Source organism: Ictalurus punctatus, chromosome 21 (genome assembly GCF_001660625.3).
Source record: "Ictalurus punctatus breed USDA103 chromosome 21, Coco_2.0, whole genome shotgun sequence".
NCBI classification, from domain to species: domain Eukaryota; kingdom Metazoa; phylum Chordata; class Actinopteri; order Siluriformes; family Ictaluridae; genus Ictalurus; species Ictalurus punctatus.
The window spans coordinates 10,657,535-10,677,417 of NC_030436.2; the positions used below are offsets into that span (position 1 = coordinate 10,657,535).

The following is a 19,883-nucleotide window of genomic DNA, read 5'->3' on the forward strand; positions in this document are numbered from 1 at the left end:
CACTCGTCACGTGACGTCAGTCACATTTCAGGTACTGCGGATGTCTAAACTGGCGAATAAAAATGATGAATTGTGACTTTAAAAATCTTTTTTAGGTTTTTAAGTGAAAAAAAAAATAAACCCACACGCATTTGCCCTAATGTGATACTTTCATTTTGACTTAAAGGAATTTAGATTCTCAGGCCACAAATTACATGCAGTTTAAAAAGTTGTAGTTTTTCTAACAATGTAGAGACAGATCTGTTCATAACAGTAGACCTGGTAAAGAAAAACGGCCAAAAAATAATAAACGTGTCTTTTGTTTACCTCTCCTGCATTTAATGTACTTTTGTGAGTGAGAAGTAGAGAGTTACTGGCTGCTTTGCACGTCTGGTGTTTGTTAAACGCTTGGCGCAATGTTCTGTGCAGACGCGTGTAAGCTGATATAAATAAATCAGGACTGCTTCACTTCCTCTAGGTTGCTTGTTTATGTTTTTTACGGGATGGCGGTACCGTGTGTAATAAATCGAATTTAGGAAAGAAAAATAGCATTCTCTGTGGTTTCGAACTTTGTTGTGGGTGTGTGGAGCGGCCTGTACGAGTGTGAGACTCGCAGCCTGAAACGATGTCCCAGTCCGGTCCGGTCTGGTCCTGGGACCCAGGCCATGGTGGAGATTATGTGTGAGAACTGTGATGGAATTCAAACACACGAGAGAGGTATTACTGCATTGTCGTAAAAAGTCATTTGTTTGTTTGCGGAAGAAACCACCGAAGACCTACATATAAAACAGGCGACAGTTCCTGTAGACGTGTCCGTATCCTCGGATCTGCTCGGACGTTCAGTTCGATGCTTTCACGGTTTCTTTTGAGAGTCCAGTGTGCTGCAGTAAACACAAAACAACATATTTTCCACTCACTTGCATGCTTCAGAGTGGATAAAATTGCTGAAAACATTCAGTTCATACCTCGGTAATTAGACGTCTGACCTCTGTAGAGCTGCAGTTTGAATGTGTGTGTGTGTGTGTGTGTGTGTGTGTGTGTGTGTGTGTATAATCTGACACGTTTTGGGTCATAAACAATAGAGAATGTGGTACAGAGGGAACTTTGGCTCTGAGGCCTAACCACAAGGCTGTAAAAGTGGCGAGTCATTCCTTTCATTCTCGAGTGGAAGTGCCACTCATCAAATTCCCAGTGCTCTCTCACAGCGCGAGAAAGCAAGCGAGTGGGGTGTAAATTGATTCCATTAAGTTCCAACTACAGGAAGCAGTGGCGCGATGTGGGGACGCAGGAGGAAATAAATAAATAAATAAATAAACAAAACGAATTACAAAAATCGAGTCCAGCTGTTTGTTTGTTTTTCCATCACGGTTAATGTGATTGTTTAGCACCACATTTTTCTCGTGTTTTTCATTCCTCTCCAACTAAACCTGCTGGTTTATGGCTACGATTTTGCACGTTTCGTTCGTTTCCTCGTCTGTTGCTTATACACGACTTCCCTTCCCTAATGCGACACTTGTTAAAATCATCACGAGCGGCACGATAAAGCATTCCGGGAAAGCCACTGTCCCGATTCTGTCTCCTAAATCTCAGGCGTGACGCAGAGGTCAGGAGTGACGAGGTGCAATCAACAGCTGGATCTGATCTCAGAGAAATCTGATGAATCTGATTCAGGATGGAGGAGCAATGTGTGTGTGATGGGGTGGGGGACGGGGGTATTAGCGAGGGCACGTTGCTCTCTCAGACAGAGATGAACAGCACCTGTTCCCTTGCTGAGCGCTCTAAGCTCACAGTGTAATTAATGGATGTTCCTCTGCTTCTGAGAGCTCGTGGCACGAGCTTTATGGGTTTATCAGGAACTCTCTTTATCATGTCGCATTTCTAAGTCTACACAGAACAAAGAACATGACGCTGCTAATCAAGTTCTGAGTCGGATTGCTCAGAAAGTGTTGACACTTACATAGGGGTTCGAACGGCAGGTTAAAACCGTGTATAATCGTCGATATGGTGATGTTCGCTTTAAACAGATGTTTATGTAACACAGATGGAAGGAGTCTCTAGTGTCCAGAGGTAAAGCGTTACTTTTCATCACAGCACTCTGTTCTTAATTCTTTTTCTATCGCAGCACAACACGGAGTGTTTTATTCCTTACAGAACATAGACAACAGCACCAGATAGAAAATGTATTCTTACTATAGCGAGGGTTAAATAGAGATTCTCAAAATATGATAAAAATGTTGTTTTTTAAATTTATTTATCTGTTTTGGCCCAAAGGGCTTTATTTGACGATGTTAAATGATGTTTTTCTGACGATTTTTCTATTTTCTAAATTGCTTTCAAACATTTTCTGAATCTTTATACAGCAGAAACTTGCATAAATGATCAAATTTACAGTATATTTATGCAGGTAAAAAAAAATCTAAAGAAAAGGTTTCCATTTGTAAGCAAATTAAAGAACTTCTCTATAAAGCAGCTTGCATTATTATTATTATTATTATTATTATTATTATTATTATTATTATTATTATTATTAATGTCGATTTTGGAGTGACGATAACATCATAGCAGGACAATATGTTATTTAAAATTTGAGATCTTATCACTGTGAGTGTTACCGCAGCATGGCCAGGTGTTCCTGTGATTTGTGTTGAAAGTAATTCTGATAAATGAATTAAATTAGGGATTTTGAAAACAGTCTGAGGAATGCGTTAATAAGTTAACAGTCACTGAGTTACACATCACTGTTGCATTGAACACTGAGGCAGTAAGAAGGGGGAGGAGGGCATGTCGGGTGGATGGGAGGGTGTAGCTCGGATAAATGATGGACCCCCAAGTCTTCTTCATTATTAATTGCTCTACGTGTGAGGCGGGCTGTCATGGTGTTTCGCTGATATTAAAACTCCATCACTGCTTCTTTAGTGTTGACCTGGTTACACTAAAAAAAAAAAACCCCAATAAAACCAAACCCACGGCGCTCTTGAATCCTGGATCCTGATTCCTGGAATTAATTACATTAATTACTGATGTAATTAATTGTCTAGAACAGGGGCTCGTATACAGTGGCGCTTTCTGTAAGGAGCCGTGAATTTATTTAACCATTAAGGAAGGAGTCTCCAGTGTCAGATGTAAAGCTGTAACTTCTTTTGTATAACTTCATCAAACCACACCTCATCGTCGATTATTTTCCATTAACAGCATGTCCCTGACTAAACATTTTTTCCCCCGCCTCAAATGAACACTTCGTATTTAATGTTTTAGCACATGAAAAGCACTTCTTGTAGAGAGCAGCGTTACGTTTGCGTCGGGTCGTCCTGTGGGAAAGTTTCTCGCATGGTCCGCAAACATTTGAATATTAAACAAAGACAGCTTTGCTGTGGATTTAAGTACGTCTAAATTCAGAGCGGTGTGAAAGATGGGCAGACAAAACAACAAAGCCCAGTGTCGTGCCTCACGCTAAATCCTGTTAGGCCTGCCTCAGTGAGGAAAGTCAGTCCATTCTTCTGACGAACATGTGGTAAGAAAGCGCAGGTTAGAAATCCTGCAGTCTGTGAGCTGTCTGCTGGCCGTAATAAACCCGCTCCCATTACAAAGCACAGCGTGACACCAGGATCTGGCTTTACTTCAACTGCGCCCACAAATAAGGACAATAATTCCTTTTCTGAATTCCTGAATTCCTGTTCTACCCCGGGCTTTCCGGAAAAAAAACAACAACAATGCAAGTCTTTTTCTTTGCAGATAGATATGGGAAAAACAGCTTGGTGTTAAATGACCAAATCTGATAAAGAAACACTGTGTTGCATGGTTTGCAACAGAACCATTAAGGGTTCCCCCAAGAACAACAAGCGTAAAGGTTATACAATTAACCTTGTTTATAAAGCACTGAAGATTAACTAGCTGCTTCCTGAAACATTCTTAGGTTATCAAACAGTTCCAGCTTTCCAGAAAGGATCTACATTTTCTGACACAAGAACAAGGTTCTACATAGAACCATCGAGGCTTTCTTTACAGGAACAAGTCAAAGAACCCTTCAAAGTGCACAGACAGAACTTTTTGGAGCACAATTAAAGAACCCAAAAAGGTTCTCGACTTATCTGAAGCTTAACTGAGAGCTTCCTGATTACACTCCTTTTCTACAAGGGTTCTACAAAGAACATTTATATGTTTCCTTTGAGGAACAAACCAAAAAACCCTTGAGAGTGCCAAATAGACATGCATAGCCAGTGAAAAGTTTTTGAAGTACAAAAACGAAGAACCAACAATAGTTCTGGACTTTAACTGATTGTTTCCTGACACACTTTCAGAAACAAAAAAAGAAATCCTCAAGCGTTCTTAAATGACAAACAGTTTGGGCTTTCCAAAGGGGTTCTACTTGGAACCTTTCCTGAAAAGAAGCTCCTCTTTTGTAAGAGTTTGTCTATAGGAACAAGTGAAAGAACCCTTGAGAGTTTTCCCCAACATTTCTCCAGTATACTGCCAATCATTGTGTTTGAAGTACAAACATAGAACCCATAAGAATTCAAGACTCTTAGAAAAAAGAAAAAAAAAAGATGATTTCCTTAAGCGTTCTTTGAACTATCAACGGTACCAGCTTTCCAAAGTGGTCTTATTCTGAACCCTTTTGTTCTAAGGTTCTACACATAACTTTTAAATGTTCCCATTAAGGAACAAACCAAACAACCCTTGAATGTGCACTGTCCATTAAAGCTTTTGAAGTACAAATGAAGAACCCATAAAGGTTCTAGTCTTACTGATTGCTTCATGACAAGACTCTTAGAAAAAAAAGGCTATTTGAATGGCTTTCCAAAGGAGTTCCAACTGGAACCTTTTCTGAACCTCTCTTATGGGATTCTACACAAACGTTTTAAGTGCTTCCATAGAGGATCAAAAGAAAGAACCCTTGAATGTGAGCTGCCTAAAGTCGCTATGAATAACCCATACAGGTTCTAGAGTAAAGTTCAACTGACTAATTCCTGACACACTCATCCCAAGGGTTCCTTGAATGATCAACAGTTCCAGCTTTCCAAAACTACTTTGAACCTTTTCTGGTAGCAAAACCCTTTGTTCTACAGTTCTACATAGAACCTTTAAGGGGTTTCCTGCAGGAACAAGCCAGCTATTGGTAATCAAATAACGACATCAGCTATTGGAAATCAAATAACGCCAAGGGTCCATCCAATCATTAAATCTTTGTATTTAAGGACTTCTCTCAGGTTCTAATGCTTCTCTAAACGACTGCTTTATTAAAGGCGAGTACACCTGTTTGGTGAAGCCATTACTTACGTTTGTTTAAACTGAGATTTGTCTTACAGTTGATGTCAGAGAGTGTTTGTTTCAATTATAACGCACACACTGCGTATGTCGTGCGCTAATACCAACCTAATACAGTTTTTCCATTGGTTCTAGACGTCTTTTCCAATCAAATAAAGCCATGAACAAATGAATCATTCTGGAGAACCCATTTCTTGAATGCTAGTGTACGCCATGTTTGTAGTATGCACTCCAGTTTTTCATGCTGTTCAGTGTTTTTCATGGTAATATATTTTTTTTCCACTCGTCATTGTCTGCTTGAAGTCCAAAGTCCTTGGATTGGAAAGGAGTCTGCTTTTAAACCCGAATTCCCACCAAGTGACCGCTGAGCCCGTGAGTGCCGTGATTGATGCCCCCCAATTAAGTTCGGATCCGAGCTTTGTTATGAGCATCCCTCCGTACCATTCAACATTCGAGCGGCGTCTCCTTTCAGTGAATCAGCACAATCAGGACGCTCTTTGGAGCCATTGACTCCCTATTGTCTGCCGTAGAGGCCTGCTGTCCAGCCCCTTTGTTATGACAGTTGGGCAGCTTTTATACAGACTAAATAAGATAACTCAGCTGTTCATTTGGGAGGGACTAACCCCTCAACCCCGTCACCTTCACCCAACACACACACACACACACACACTTTTCAGCCTACCACAGCACCGTATGATCCATACAGCACTGTTGTGAACTTGTGGTGTGGTTCTGAAGCTCCAAACCCATGAATCTTCGTCGTGATCTGTCCGAATTACATCGGCCCACTAATGCTAAGCGATAAAAAAAAGTCATTAATAATGGTCCCAAGCAACTCCAGTGGTACAGCATTAGGACTAGAAACAGAACCGTTTTGTGTTTTGTGTGTGTGTGTATGTGTGTGTATGTGTGTGTGTGAGAGAGAGAGAGAGACAGCGAGAGTGAGAAAGGCGAGCGCCGGGGCACACTGAGGTCAGCGGTCGGAGAGAGAATGCCGATGATGGCCAATGAGCTGGGTTACTCAGTAACTCCTTCTCTCACAGCAGGGTACTGGGCCAGCGCAGGATTAGACTCAGACTGGCAAAGTAACTCCAGCTCTCACAGAAACGTATCGCATTACATACATAAAGCCGCTCTCCATCACCAAAGTGCAGTCTTTCATTTATTTACTTTACTTTACTTTCTCTCTTTTTATCTTCCTTTCGGTCACCTGCAACTCTCTTTTGCCTGCGATTCAGAGTCATATAAATGTAATGAAATGGACAGTTCACGGACGTTCCACAGCATTAAACGTAACTGATTAAAAGAACGGCGTGTTGCTGTTTTTTTTTAATGAATAAAATATACTCCTGTGGTACAAGAGAAATAAAACAAGCAATGGTACTGGCAAAATAACAATGAAGTGGAGTTACTGTATCCTCCAGATGTTGATTATTTTCCCGTAACAGCATGTCCTGGACTGTTTTATTCCTCTTGCGCCACAACGATTTGCACAGCAAATAAAGACTGACACAGAAGTGATAAGCAAGCGGAAATATCTTAAATATAGTCAAAATCTATTGAGTATTTCTTATTATAAGATCACAGTAAAGCAAAAATAAGATTATCAAGGCGTTCGTGTTCATTTCACGCTTGAAATTGTCTTGTTCTGTTGACAGATCATTTTTCGCTCATTTCAAGCATTTATTTCTAGAAAGAAGCAAAATGATCTGACAGTAGAATACAAAAACTACAAACTTAACTTGAAATGAGTAATAATGCCCAGAAATGTCCAGGTTTAATGATCTTAAGCCTTTGGTTTATTGTAATCTTATAATAAGAAATACAAGATAAATCTGACTATATTCAAGATTTTCACTTGCTAAGATGAGTTATTTTGCAGTGTATCCATTTATATTTACATTTAACGGCCATGAAACAAGTTAGTTCCTCTTCCCACTTACGTACGTTATAGCACCTGTAAACATGAGACAATCGTTCTCTCACGAGAAAATAAGAACAGAAGAAGAAGAAAAAAAAGCATCTTGTCATGTTCCTGGGAAACCACAAAGCATAAACTTGTCTGTCCTGAAGACTTTGCTATGTCAGAAAAAAACAAAGCGCTGACACTGGAGACTCCTTCCCTAAATGTGTCCTTCCGTAAACCACATTCTCGCTGTGGTTGCTGGGACTATGGTTGCTGCGATGGCCTTGGGACTGCAATTACCACATGCAGTATTGCACTCAGGTGTCCTTTAGTGAACACTGGACTAGTTCAACAAACATACTTCGTATAAAACCATAATGAACTTTCTTTTACTTTCACACTATCCATAGTTACCCAGATGAGGACGGGTTCCCTTCTGAGTGTCACAATTCGTGTCAGCAGCCTGTGGCGTGAGCAGGGCCTGGCTGTGCGTGACTGGAGGCTTGACCTGGAGCTCAGGGACTGGAGGCTTGACCTGGAGCTCAGGGACGTGAGACTTGACCTGGAGCTCAGGGACTGGAGGCTTGACTTGGAGCTCAGGGACGTGAGACTTGACTTGGAGCTCAGGGACTGGAGGCTGGACCTGGAGCTCAGGGACTGGAGGCGGGACCTGGAGCTCAGGGACTGGAGGCTGGACCTGGAGCTCAGGGACTGGAGGCGGGACCTGGAGCTCAGGGACTGGAGGCTGGACCTGGAGCTCAGGGACTGGAGGCTGGACCTGGAGCTCAGGGACATGAGACTTGACCTGGAGCTCAGGGACTGGAGGCTGGACCTGGAGCTCAGGGACTGGAGGCTGGACCTGGAGCTCAGGGACTGGAGGCTGGACCTGGAGCTCAGGGACATGAGACTTGACCTGGAGCTCAGGGACTGGAGGCTTGACCTGGAGCTCAGGGACTGGAGGCTTGACCTGGAGCTCAGGGACTGGAGGCTTGACCTGGAGCTCAGGGACGTGAGACTTGACCTGGAGCTCAGGGACTGGAGGCTTGACTTGGAGCTCAGGGACGTGAGACTTGACTTGGAGCTCAGGGACTATAGGCTTGACTTGGATCTCAGGGACGTGAGACTTGACTTGGACCTCAGGGACGTGAGACTTGACTTGGATCTCATGGACGTGAGACTTGACTTGGATCTCATGGACGTGAGACTTGACTTGGATCTCAGGGACATGAGACTTGACTTGGATCTCAGGGACGTGAGACTTGACTTGGATCTCAGGGACTTCAGACTTGACTTGGACCTTAGGGACTTCAGACTTGACTGGGACTTGGACATCAGGTACATGAGACTTGACTGGGACTTGGACTTTCCTGACTGGAGGCTTGGCTTGGATCTCAGGGTTGAGCTCTGTATGACGTTGCCTGTAGTAGTGGGTAAACGGCAGGGCAGGTTCGCCTTCCAGACTTACACCCCTGAGAAGTTGTTCTAGCTCCTCCTTCGCCTCCGGACTCCCGAATCGCAACATGAAATCCCCCACAAACTGTTCTACACCGTCCAGGTTCCTACAGTGCTTCTCCAGTTTGAGCTGAACCCATTGACGGGCCGGTCCAAAGAACCGGGACCACATAAATCGGAGCCATTGCTTCTCCTCTGGCTCAGGGTCTAACAGACTGGCGAAGTAGTATTGACAGTCTACCAGGAAATACTCTGGGGCACCGAAAAATCCGTCAAATGGGTCCGGAAGCTCCATAAATGTCCATTGTGGGAAGTGGACGGAGTCCATAGCGGGGACGGTTGGCGTCGACTTCCGGGTTCCGCGTCTCCTCCGTTCTCCTGCTGCATCCATGTTTTGGCGGAAGATTAAGTAAGTAGTAAGTAATACGAAGTGTATGTTTGGCGTTAGTCATAGTCATAGTCATAGTCGGCCATGAAACAAGTTAGTTCCTCTTCCCACTTACGTACGTTATAGCACCTGTAAACATGAGACAATCGTTCTCTCACGAGAAAATAAGAACAGAAGAAGAAGAAAAAAAAGCATCTTGTCATGTTCCTGGGAAACCACAAAGCATAAACTTGTCTGTCCTGAAGACTTTGCTATGTCAGAAAAAAACAAAGCGCTGACACTGGAGACTCCTTCCCTAAATGTGTCCTTCCGTAAACCACATTCTCGCTGTGGTTGCTGGGACTATGGTTGCTGCGATGGCCTTGGGACTGCAATTACCACATGCAGTATTGCACTCAGGTGTCCTTTAGTGAACACTGGACTAGTTCAACAAACATACTTCGTATAAAACCATAATGAACTTTCTTTTACTTTCACACTATCCATAGTTACCCAGATGAGGACGGGTTCCCTTCTGAGTGTCACAATTCGTGTCAGCAGCCTGTGGCGTGAGCAGGGCCTGGCTGTGCGTGTCAGCAGCCTTGAACGGGAGCTCAGGGACTGGAGGCTGGACCTGGAGCTCAGGGACTGGAGGCTGGACCTGGAGCTCAGGGACTGGAGGCTGGACCTGGAGCTCAGGGACTGGAGGCTGGACCTGGAGCTCAGGGACTGGAGGCTGGACCTGGAGCTCAGGGACTGGAGGCGGGACCTGGAGCTCAGGGACTGGAGGCTGGACCTGGAGCTCAGGGACTGGAGGCGGGACCTGGAGCTCAGGGACTGGAGGCTGGACCTGGAGCTCAGGGACTGGAGGCTGGACCTGGAGCTCAGGGACATGAGACTTGACCTGGAGCTCAGGGACTGGAGGCTGGACCTGGAGCTCAGGGACTGGAGGCTGGACCTGGAGCTCAGGGACTGGAGGCTGGACCTGGAGCTCAGGGACATGAGACTTGACCTGGAGCTCAGGGACTGGAGGCTTGACCTGGAGCTCAGGGACTGGAGGCTTGACCTGGAGCTCAGGGACTGGAGGCTTGACCTGGAGCTCAGGGACGTGAGACTTGACCTGGAGCTCAGGGACTGGAGGCTTGACTTGGAGCTCAGGGACGTGAGACTTGACTTGGAGCTCAGGGACTATAGGCTTGACTTGGATCTCAGGGACGTGAGACTTGACTTGGACCTCAGGGACGTGAGACTTGACTTGGATCTCATGGACGTGAGACTTGACTTGGATCTCATGGACGTGAGACTTGACTTGGATCTCAGGGACATGAGACTTGACTTGGATCTCAGGGACGTGAGACTTGACTTGGATCTCAGGGACTTCAGACTTGACTTGGACCTTAGGGACTTCAGACTTGACTGGGACTTGGACATCAGGTACATGAGACTTGACTGGGACTTGGACTTTCCTGACTGGAGGCTTGGCTTGGATCTCAGGGTTGAGCTCTGTATGACGTTGCCTGTAGTAGTGGGTAAACGGCAGGGCAGGTTCGCCTTCCAGACTTACACCCCTGAGAAGTTGTTCTAGCTCCTCCTTCGCCTCCGGACTCCCGAATCGCAACATGAAATCCCCCACAAACTGTTCTACACCGTCCAGGTTCCTACAGTGCTTCTCCAGTTTGAGCTGAACCCATTGACGGGCCGGTCCAAAGAACCGGGACCACATAAATCGGAGCCATTGCTTCTCCTCTGGCTCAGGGTCTAACAGACTGGCGAAGTAGTATTGACAGTCTACCAGGAAATACTCTGGGGCACCGAAAAATCCGTCAAATGGGTCCGGAAGCTCCATAAATGTCCATTGTGGGAAGTGGACGGAGTCCATAGCGGGGACGGTTGGCGTCGACTTCCGGGTTCCGCGTCTCCTCCGTTCTCCTGCTGCATCCATGTTTTGGCGGAAGATTAAGTAAGTAGTAAGTAATACGAAGTGTATGTTTGGCGTTAGTCATAGTCATAGTCATAGTCATAGTCAGTTCGTGCTGGATATCCGCTTCCAGTTAATCGTCATAGTTTGTTTCTTGTTTTGGTTATCGACCTGGATTCCTGCCTAGCCCCGTGTATACCTGTTTGCCAATCGCCTGACCTCTTGCCTGTTTATGAATTACGTCTTGGATCACGTTTTGGATTTGTCTGCCTGTCTGTCTTCTAAATAAACACTGTTCATCCTGCGCTTGCATCCGCCTTATCTCTGCTCCGTCACGATTTGTGACACTGAGTCTGGTTCCTCTCAAGGTTTCTTCCTCATATCATCTTAGGGAGTTTTTCCTCACCACCGTTGCCATTGGCTTGCTCAACAGGGATAAATTCACACACTTAAAATTTGTATCCTGTGTTTATATGTTTCTGTAAAGCTGCTTTGAGACAATGTCCATTGTTATAAGCACTATACAAATAAAAATTTTATTGAACTTCACCGTATCAACAATTCCAAAGGTTTTAATCCTTTTATTATTATTATTATTATTATTATTATTATTATTATTATTATTATTATTATTATTATAAGTGCATCCAGCATCCCTGTTACTGTAGAAACCTACTGTATTAGAACATTACTATAAATGAATCAACAGAACGGAGAAGGTCAGAGGTTTCAGAGCGCTTGCATGTTTTTGTGTGAGCAAATGTTTGCTAGGATGAGCAAACACGTCTAATATCTCATGTCGAGAGAACAACAGCACATCTGTGCGTTATCTTCCATCGGGACGTTCCCCCCCTCCCCCGATCGATTTTTCTCGGCTTTGGGTGGAAGTGAACTGGAGCGCATGGTCAAGGGTGGTGGTGAATGTCAGAGGCGCCACTGAAACCTGTGTGCAGAACCACTCATCATCATCATCATCATCATCATGAACATGAACATGGAAGATCACGAGCAGGAAAGTAAATGCTGGAGTATAACTAAACATAATGGATACCAAGTCCCACTTATACATCAACATCATGTCCATTTTGGGATTGTTTCTAAATAATAAGTCCATAATAAAATCTGAAAATAACAATAAGAATGTTCTAGTACGTTAATAATCAGTCACTGCTGCTGTAATAAATAAATAGCACACTTTAAAAAAAAAAAATTCTGGACATAAAATGTTCGATGTTTACAGCAAAAGTTTCACTAAATTAACACTTCTCTTTCAGTTTTAAACGCCTACATCAGACTTATTACCCTTTATCTTTATTTCTTATGATTTTATCGAGTGAAGTACAGACATTTTAATGAAATTGGGTGAAGTCCTGTTTCTGTTTTAAATGGAAAATTAAACAATAAAGCAATGACTGAACCACAGGAACGAATCACTTCATAATGAAATAATTTACTCATAATTTTATTTTTATTTTCTTTAAAGCAACATTTATGAGAAGCTGTAAACAATATTTTATGCTTTTTATTAAGCTATATATATATATATATATATATATATATATATATATATATATATATATATATTTGGTAACAACTTGATATTAAATAATAGCAGCATTTTGTTGGTGTTATTTTAGAATTTGATTATTGACATGACTAATTAATGACTAATTATTGACATCTTATTAACTAGTAACAAATACACTCAAGGGTTAATTGGATATATTTCTAAATTGGTTGTATTTGGAACACTTGACATGGCTCAAGAACCTTTAAGGGATTGAACAGTTTTTTTGTTTTGTTTTGTTTTTGTTTTTTTGTATACGATGGTTGAAAACGGACATATGGTGTTTGTAGGATACGTAGAGTCGTAGAATTTAGTATTACCTGCTGAACACTGATCTGTAAAGTGTTGCAGATATTTCATTTAAATGTTCGTTTAATCCTTTTAAAAGGTACAGTAGCGACTGGTGTAATTTTGATCGTGAAATGCAGAGACTCTGCTTAGAACACGCCTTCGTCGTTTAGGATTCATTATCACTCGTTAATTATCGTTTTTAGTCTCGAACCACATCCATGCTTTCGATCTACACACACACACACACACACACACACGCACACACCCTCGCTCTTTAACTCTTTACCTGGTCAATATTTGTGTGGTCCTAAAAGAATTGCGTCTCTATATTTGAGAGGAGGAACAAAGCAGGGAGCAAACGCAACCTGGTGAGATCTGCGAAGATAAGCGATGTGCAAACACTTTCACCGTGATGCGCAGTGACAGTGAGAATTTCCCTGTAAGAAAAGACTGTATCTACACACACACACACACACACACACACACACACATAGTAGTGCATTGTGCTGAAAAATATAAGCATATAAGAGGAATGAAAGACTTCAGGACATGCTGTTATAGGAAAATAATCAACAGCAGGGTGGTGAAGAAGATGATTATTACTGCATCACCACCCTGACGTTGATTATTGTCCTATAACAGCATATCTTGAAGTCTTTCATTCCTCTTCCACTACAGCAATTTGCCAAAGATTACAATCTTTTTTTTATTTATTAAAGAGCGATTCAACACCCTTTTTTTATTATCCTTTTATAGTTACACTTGTTGTGGAACGTCTGTGAAACACATCATCAGTTCACATTCCTTCATATTCATCTTGTCAAGTTACGGAGAAACCGAAAAGCATAAACTCCTCTGTCCTGAAGATGTAACTTAAAGTTACAGCTGTACCTCTGACACTGGAGACTCCTTCCGTAAACGATAAACAAACGTGTGCTTACAAAAAACGTCACCGTTTCGACGATTACCCGATTGGTTTTATACTCTGTTGCTACTATAGGGACGATGACATACAATATGGAAAGTGGCTTATGATAATATGTGATGTAGAAATGATAGCTGCAGTTATAGAAAATCAACACAATCAACGCCTTCTGACCAATCAGGATGGAGAATTTAAACCTCTCTCTCTCCGAGACAGCAGGTGTGTGTACAAGAGACTCGGAATGAAAAAGTCCGTCACAATACAGCCGTAACTCACGGCCGGGCGCTAGGGAAGGGTGGGATATGTTTATAGTGGCCGACGCTCAGCGCAAATGTTAAAGGGGGTCTCGCTCGACACCGTTAGCATACCTCTGGGATGCCGTTGCCTTGGTTACGCCTGTGTAAGCTGAGGCTATATAAAATCTGTCCAGCTTTGGAATGTCATTGTGGCCAGATATATGTCCCAGTCCCAGTTGCCATGGACGGTGGGGTTGTTAAGGAAAGCCTTTCCATGACTAAGCCCCTTTTTTTCTCCTTCCCAGCCTCTCCATTCACGGTGGATTTCATTTATCACGGACAGGGACGCTCGATTCGGACCTAACCTCTGCACCTCTGTCATTGGCTAGTTAAGGAGGTTTGTGTGTGTGTGTGTGTGTGTGTGTGTGTGTGTGTATGTGTGGAAATGTGTGAAAAGGGATGTGAAGGCAACCTGATGGATTGGGAACTTGCTGTTTGGTTTTTCGGGTCGTGTCCTCCACGGCCCGGTGCTGTGAAGATTGTCTGACTGAAAACCTTTTAGTTTTTAAAATAATATAAAGAAAAGTGCCAAACTTACCTCGAATCATTTGCAGGGGGGGGATCGAAAGTTCAAACGAAGTCAGGCTTGGAAGGATAGCTACATTTAAAATACGTAGCTATAATGTAGCTAGCCAGGATTTTTCACGTCGTTATTAAATTTCTTCGGAAACGCATGTTAAACAATAAATAAATAAATATTTCCTATTGTGAATTAGAAATATGAAGGTTTTTTTTTACTTCAGAAACCGTGCTACGCTGACGAAAGGAAAACCCCGAACCCAAATGAACCAGGTTAAAAAGTAGCTAGCTAGTCATGTAATGTAACAGCCCTGTTAATGACACTGCAAAATTCAAAACTAACCATCGAATTTTATTCTACGAACATACAATAACGACAGTGAACACACCTTGTTTTGCCATTCCTAAAGATTATTGATAATAGACGCTGTGAGTGATGTCGTCACGTTACAAAACAAGATTAATCCAACGATGATGAAAAACGGGAGCAGGCGATTTTACAAGAGCGATAATATTTCTGCAGTGCTCTCTCAAATCGAACTGTGATCACTTATGGAGAAATTTGGTTCACTCAGTGTCTTCTTCCTCATCTATCAGAAACATGCATTCACTATGAAACAAAATAGAATTAGTCAGAGGATTATAAAAGGGTGAAGAGTGAAAGAGGTGTGAAAGAAAATGCCAGAGACGTTGGTATTTCAGGGAGGCAGCTGGCTGCAGAAACCCGGATATCAGTTATCACACCCTGAGCCTGACACGGGCAGCCTGCGGTCTCGGAGTGCCGTGTTTCAGACGGATGCACCACATAAACACCAGGCTGTTAGCGTGCGCTACGTGCTGACAGGTTGTCATGAATTCGTGCCGCATGCCTCATTTTAACCTCTAGGCTCAACAGGTTTCTGTTCGTTTAGCAAAGCTTATGATGTATTGACATACTCATGTACGCTAGCTAGCTAAAAAAAAAAAACTTTTTAAAAACTTTTTCACTTTTTTTTATACCCGATTATACGGATCACGTTTGGTGAGAGAAGGGGCGAAAAGAGATCACAAAAACCCGAGAGACGAGTTAAATAACTCTCTGATTACAAAGTTAAGAAAACAACGTTAAAGTTAGTTCCTCACTTACATCATTTTTATGTAAAACCGTTCGCTCTTTGAGGTTTCTTTAGTTAGCCCAAAATCATTTCTGTAAAATATCCACCTCAATCCACATCCAGTTCTTTCTTCCAAATTTGGCAATGTGTTTAAGGACATGATCTGACTTATTGGAATCTATAAACATGGACAAATCTTCACCCGGTAGCTAACCATTGTAACGTTATGGGGCGGCCATCTTGGATAACTAGAATACGTTGTTGTTGTTTTTAAACACAATTTTGATGCGATTTTTAGGTTGATAATGTCTTAACAACTACGCAAGAAGATGTGTGAAATGTTGACATTTTCTCCTCCAGACAGTACGTGAACATTGTTGTAAAACTACGCACGTTCCTGAAGTGAAGTGGTTTTCTTTTGCATGAATCTCAACGAGAATCTAAAAATCTGCCATTTTAAAGTTAAAAACGGGAGATCACGACATTACAAGACTGTGGCACAGGAGCATTGTGGGCATTTTGACGGAAGGTGTCTTGATTACAAACCGAATTGATTAGGGTTTTGTCCGTTCTGCTACTGCACGGTGCTATACAGCAACCTGATCAAAGCGTGAACTTCAGAGCGAGAGAAAATAGCACGCAACTAGCGAGGTTTTAGACATCTTTGGACAAAATAATCTCAGCAGGAAGCCGCTGTTGGAAAGGGGCAGGCTCAGATGTGTAGAAGATGCTGGAAAGTAAAGAATGTGCAAGACCTGGAGGATTTTTCTGAAGAACAGTGGGCAGTTTAACTGCTCAGGACAAACAAGGGACTCATATTACAAAACATAAACACATCATGTCTCTGATCATCCAGGTAACGACACACAGTATTAATAATCGGGCGTACAGTGTGTAAACTTCTGACCCGGTTCATTTGTGTAAATTCAGTTATTATTGTGTCTTGTGGATTATATGTAAACATCTGTTATGTGAAATAGTTTATTCAGGGCAGAACTAAATAAAAAATTGAATGCAATTTTTACATCTGTCTTCTTCTTTTTTATGTATGTAAGCTTATGACCTCACCCGTATGCTCGTCACTGAAATGTGGCTTGTTTGAATGTGACTTCCAGTTTTAAAAATCCATGCTCATAGTTAGAGAAATATACGTAATGTTATTATTATTATTATTTATTTATTTATTTTTTATTTTTTTATTTTTTTTTTTTTGGGGGGGGGGGGGGGGGGGGGATAATGAATATTACAAACGAAGAGTTTGCTTTGAGTCATTCATGAGAGCTTGTACATTAAAATTCCAACCTCCTGAAGCAACTTAGTACCAAAGTCTGTTACACAGCCAGCAAGTAGATCTCCTCGATATCCGCTTTAATCATTCTCCCAGGACTGATTCAGCATCATTGTGCTGTTTCCATGGCTAAAGAAATGAGAGCGGGTTCATCTGTGAAACACGGGGCAGGACGTTCTGAGTGACACTCAAATATTCTGAAACCGTCGATCCAAATGGAAAGCGCCAGCCACAGCGCAGCCTCTGGGAGACCTTCACACTCAGCCAGTCACTAAAGCAGGCCTGTGATTCCCACTAGCCCGTACAAGCGAAGCTGCCTGCGTTGTTTGCGGTTCCAAGACTGATGCGCCGTTTTTAATGGAAAATGTGGAGCGTGTTAAAGAGAGAGAGAGAGAGAGAGAGAGAGAGAGAGAGAGAGAGAGAGAGAAGTGAGCTGTCCGCAAGCCAAACCCCATCTCCTTGGCTCCGGAGAGTCTTGTTGCCGGCATCGTCGGCGGCGTCTGCGGGGATAACAGATCGCACCTCTTTTGTGAGTGTGGGATTGTGCAGCAGCCAAAGCTTAGTAAATTCACACCAGCGGGTGCTGAAGGAGCGATCGGAGCCTGAGCAGAGGAATTAACTCCCTGACGATGATATTTTGACAGGAGCAGGGGTTAAAATGTGATTATGAAGGTGCACGGGGTAGATTATTCATCAAATAAGGAATGGAACACTCCGTGTTGTGCTGTTATACGAGTTTAGTGTTACAACTCTGAAATGTTTTAATCCTCTCATACCGCAGCCGTCCGCCAGGCATTATAATTAACTCCTTACGCTTTATCCATTTATAATGATGTTTAAACGATATCGTGACATGTCTGTGAAGTTTTACTTACATCACCGGGGCGATGAACAGCTGTTCCGTCACCGCCGCTGGACATGTCAGAAGGCATAAAGTAAACTCCTCGCTGACACTGGAGACTCCTTCCATCGTCTCCTTGCAAAAAAAACTTCACCATATCAACAATTATTCACAATTTTACATCCTTTCACGTGTTCATCATGTTATTATAGAAACGATAAGGTCTTAGAATGAGTGTATTATTAGAAACTCTGCACTGCTGCCAGAGCTGCTGTTAGAGGAAATTAATCAACACCTTCTGACCGATCCGTTCACCTACGAACCCAGTACTGAAGTCCTGGAATTCATCACAAGGTTAAGATCAGGATTTCAGCAGCAAAAATGATGTGCCTCAAGACCAGTACATGATGATGATGATGATGATGATGATGATACATATAATCAGTCAGGAAGTGGTCAGAAAAAGATCATGGCTTTAGTAATTATATTTCTATAATTGTCACTTTAATGGCTTGAGTCTAAGTTGTATTCAGATGACGCATACCAAAGCATCTATCAGATTTACTCACTCACTCTCTCCCTCTGTTGGTCATTTCTAGATTCAGATAATCCCCTCCCCAACACACACACACACACACACACGCACACACACGCTCTCTCTCTCTCACACCCACACATACACTCTCTCTCTCACACACACACACACACACACACTCTCTCTCTCTCTCTCTCTCTCACACACACACACTCTCTCTCTCTCTCTCTCTCTCTCTCACACACACACACACACTCTCTCTCTCACTCTCTCTCTCTCTCTCTCTCTCTCACACACACACACACACACACACACACACACACACACACTCATCATCATCATCATGCTTTATTTGTTTGTGAACATATACAGATCAGTAGAGTTTGGTGTATATTATAAACAGACTGAAGAAATTTGGTCAGAAGTTCCCAAAAGCTGTGCATCATGAAGGTCATTATAATGTCAGGGTCAGGGGAGTCTCAGCATTATACAGCTTTCAGGAAACTGGTCGAACACATCAACAGAATCATGAGTCAAACAGTGTTTTCAGTGTTAATAATATAATATAATATAATATACTAAATAGGAATTATTGTTACTAAGGTGATAGATAAAAATCATAACAAAAGTGTACATAATAGTAAATGTTCTTTTTTAATTAATAGATATATGTAACAATAATAACAATTTTCTGTACTACAATCATTAACATAATAATTATTGTCTCTAAGGTAATATATTATTAATAATAACAAAAATGAATATAATGTGTAATTTTTTAAATATTAAATTAATATAAATATTAATTTTCTCTCTCGCTCTCTCACCCATTTACCTCGCATGGTTGGTTGGGGGTTCAAATCCCACCCCTGCCCGGTGTGCGCAGAGTTTGCATGTTTTCCCCTGCTTCGGGGGTTTCCTCCAGGTACTCTGGTTTCCTCCCTAAAAAAAACCCTGCATTATAGACTGATTGGCATCTCTACACTGTCCATAATGTGTGAATATGTGCGTGCTCTACGATGGCTTGGCAGCCCGTCCAGGGTGTCCCCCACCATGTGCCCTGGTCCGCTCCAGGTTCCCCAAGACCCTGTGTAGGATAAGCGGTACGGAAAATGGATGGATGGAGATATATACACTAATAATATTAACTACTACCACTACTACTACTACTGCACTACTATTATTATTATTATTATTATTATTATTATTATTATTATTATTATTATGGAACTTACCCTCACCATACATATCACCTTCACTTTATTTAAAGTGCACAACTGACATGCTGGGAAAAGAGAGAAGAGAGAAATTAGACCTAGACTAGTATGAACTGTTGCAGAAATTATACATAACGCGTTTTTAAACCCGCCTCTATCCACACACACACACACTAACCTGCCCCCCACATGTCGCACCGCCCCTCTCCGAAATCCTCCAGGAGCGACTAAATTCGGCGCTCAGAGCGGCGGCGCGTCACTGCGTCTGATTCACACACACCGCGCGCTCAACTTCACCGGAGAGTCTCGCGGGGCTGCGAGTTAACGGCCGGTGCACGCGGACAGGGACCAAAGGAGACACCGTGCGCGACATATTGCAAAAAAAAAAAGTCAAGTTGATTTGAACAGTGCATGAGGAGGAAC

At 42.5% G+C, this 19,883-nt stretch overlaps 1 long non-coding RNA gene across 1 annotated transcript; it reads right to left on the minus strand.

Moving 5' to 3' along the window:
• Window positions 1–18,546: 18,546 nt before the first annotated feature.
• Window positions 18,547–19,762, minus strand: LOC108255179 (uncharacterized). The gene is made up of 4 exons (XR_001810040.3): window positions 19,639–19,762; window positions 19,479–19,528; window positions 19,079–19,330; window positions 18,547–18,747 (listed from the first exon to the last, which is right to left on the minus strand). It is a non-coding gene; the product is annotated as an uncharacterized LOC108255179 (long non-coding RNA).
• Window positions 19,763–19,883: the final 121 nt, after the last annotated feature.